A 3,205-nucleotide genomic window follows, 5' to 3' on the forward strand; every position below is an offset into this window, starting at 1 on the left:
TAGACTTCCAGCAGACCTACTAGAGAATACTTTATTATGACATAGGGGAGATAAGCTACCGTCCTTTCACTTTATTTTAAACTAACTTTGAAAATTTAATTTGATTCTTAAATGTGACATTAGTGTCTCATCATTCAGGAGTCCATGTTGAATGGCTCTTCAGGTCAGTTTTTTCATCCTATTTTTTAAAGAGGGAGAGAGAGAGGAAAAGGGGGAAGATGGATAGAAGGAAATATGGAAAGATGAAAAGAGGAAGAGAGGAAGTCAGTGAGGAAGGGAGAAGAAGAGAGAGAGGTAGGGAGAGAGAGAGAATGAGTGTTGTAGAAAGAAGAAGGTAGAAATCTTCGTGTTGGAAGAAGCTACAAAGTCCATTTTAGGTATATTCTAAGGGGCCCTTGAGCTTACCAATTTTTTCCTGAGCCCAATAGCTAATATGGAGGTGGGCTAAAAGTATTGTCTGGGAAGATGGTGTCAGAATAGGACTAGAAAGCTGGATCAGGGCAGAGAGTAGCTCTCAAATATGGTAAAAGTATATACATACCATTAACTGTAAACCCCATAAATCTTATCTATGGCCCACGCCTTTTCATATTTAGCACAGGAGCCTGTGTAACTAACCTCTGCATCCCTGTCAGTCTGAGCTCACATTCCATGGTCTCAGCTAGGAACATTTGAGACTGTACTCATTTCAGGACTAGTCTTCCTCATAGAGTATGTTGACCCAGTTTCCCTTCAGAGAGTGGGATATACCTCTCAGGCTGGGCTTTATCTAGAATCTGCTTTTTATATAAGTATGTGATAATAATCTAGCAACATTTCCCCTATTTTTTTTTTCTGCCCACCTTGGCCTGACCCAGCCAGGGCCCCTTGGAGCGCCAGCAGGCAGCCTTGTTTCCCCTATTTCATTGAGTATTTTTTACAGAAAGTTTTACCCAATAGTTCCCCCTTAAATTGTGATGCAGTCATTATATGTCTAGTTCCAAAACTTAGATGAATCTGTTCCTCAGCACTTTACACTTCACTGGTCAATTCATTTATTCATAGCTCACAGGAAATTATCTATTTACACAGATGGACCAACCAAATTCTCTTATTTCTGGCAGCTATGTGATACAACTTACTATCTTCTAGGACTATAATTCTCATTTTTTTTCTTTTTCAAATTTCATGTAGCTGTTAACCTTATTGTATGTACTTGGCATTTTCTTGAAAAATTCAGTTGGATTTAGTTTGTAAATTAATTAGAGGAGAATTAGCAAATTTAATAGATCTACCTATCAAGATGAACTTTTACTTAATGCAAACTTTTATAACCTTTAATGAGATTATAAAATTATCTATACTATGTTTTATGCATTTCTTAGTACTTTTGGCACATAAATATAACATTTTAAAATATATATGTATAAAATTAGTGATTTAATAATTGGTTTACAAAATCACTAGAGTGCAGGGTTATAGTTCCAGATTGCAGCCATCAACACAGTTCTGTCTCTCTCACCCCAAGGATAACCACCACAGTTCTCACAAAGTCTTAGAGACAGTTTGACTATTTTTTAGTTTACAAGTTCATATGTTTCAGTTATTTATGGTACAGATAGGAGCAAGATCATCTAGTAGTTGCCTTTCTGAGAAAGGCAAGTCATTTGGTAACACATAAAAGCTATAGAAACAAGAGTCCTTGAACATACACACAAAAAGATAGAATTCCATGACTTTTCTCTGCTCTTCTCTCTCACATTAAATATATATATGTAATATATGTATATAGAAAACCTTCCTCAGTTTTATTGTTTTATATGATAGGACAGAGAGATATTGAGAGAGAAGGGGAGATAGAGAGAAAGAAACAGAGAGACACCTGCAGTACTTGCTTCAACACTCACGAAGTTCCTCCCCTTGCAGGTGGAGAGAAGTGGGGCTCGAACCCCGGCCCTTGTACATAGCAACTGGGTGTGCTCAACTCATCCAGCTCCTCTCTAGCAGATTATTTTGTGAAGTGGGTATGATGCAGAGATCTCATAGAAGACTGAAAAATTAAAATCACACAATAAAAAGTTAGTCAACTGCATCAAAATTATGAATATTCAGTAAAGGAACTTCAATAATACTGACAAATGATGAAGCAGTGCTACATCTCTCTCTCTCTTCCTCCCCTCCTTCCCACTCAATTTCTCTCTGTCTCTATACAAAATAAATAAATAATAAAAATGTTAAAAAGAAAGGGCTTTGCTAAAACATTTCTGGTAGCTGAGATTTGCATGTAATTTATCTGTGGTTGGCTGAATTATCAGTCCCCCAATTCATTTTTCAACAGCAATGTAAGGCACCACCCTCTAGTCAGGACTCCTCTTTACTTTGAATTAGGATGCATGACTTAATGTTCACACAAAAAGCTCTGAGTGTCTATACCAGTTTTCTGTGTTAGAAATGGAAATAAGCCAAACCATTGTTCAAGAGGTAAGTGGTTAAATTAGTTGTATACCACAGGATCACACACAATACTCTTCCATTTATTCACAGTATTCTCAAAATAATACAGTTATGGAAATGGAGAATAGATTTGAGATTTCCAGGGCTTAAGGAAAATGTGTGGGCAGCAGAAGTGGATGTGATTATAAATGGGTGGGCATACTCTGGTTTCTCTTCAGATCGCATAAATCTTTCGCCTTTTACTAAAGATTTCCGTGGAGAGGAACAATTCTGAGTTTTGAACTAATTTTTTGAGGCCTTGTACTCACAAGGCTAAAAAAAAAAAAATAAAAAAAATAAATGGGTGGGCAACAGAGAGAATATTGTGATAATGGAAATTTTATTTAGTTTTGTAGTTAGACAGTATAAATATGAATATTCTGTACTTAACTCTAGATATTGATGATGCCAACCAATCATCCTAGAATCTCTTGCATGGCCTACTCTAGGCAAAAATCACTAAAGTCATGGGTCCTTCGGAATTTACTTAAAACAGACCTACTAACTTTTTCCAAAATGGAAATCCCAAATCTCATCTGCTATATTCTTGCTTTCAGGTTCCAGAATATTACGATTTGCTCCTCTTTATATCTTAATGCTTTTTCAGACACTAAGTTGCAGATGCTACCATGATGCCAACTTGACTTTCCTGGGGCAGATGACCTCACCAATGTTCCCCAGAACCCCATCTCTCCTGTCCCTGTAGGGAAAGATAGAAACCAGCTGGGAGTAT

General features: G+C 36.8%; 1 non-coding gene across 1 annotated transcript; it reads left to right on the forward strand.

Annotated features, from left to right (window-relative positions):
* The first annotated feature begins 2,631 nt into the window (after nt 1-2,631).
* LOC132539574 (U5 spliceosomal RNA) lies at nt 2,632-2,747 on the forward strand. The gene has a single exon (XR_009550916.1). It is a non-coding gene; the product is annotated as a U5 spliceosomal RNA (small nuclear RNA).
* The last annotated feature ends 458 nt before the right edge of the window (nt 2,748-3,205 follow it).

The sequence above is a fragment of the Erinaceus europaeus genome, chromosome 7 (assembly GCF_950295315.1).
Source record: "Erinaceus europaeus chromosome 7, mEriEur2.1, whole genome shotgun sequence".
NCBI classification, from domain to species: domain Eukaryota; kingdom Metazoa; phylum Chordata; class Mammalia; order Eulipotyphla; family Erinaceidae; genus Erinaceus; species Erinaceus europaeus.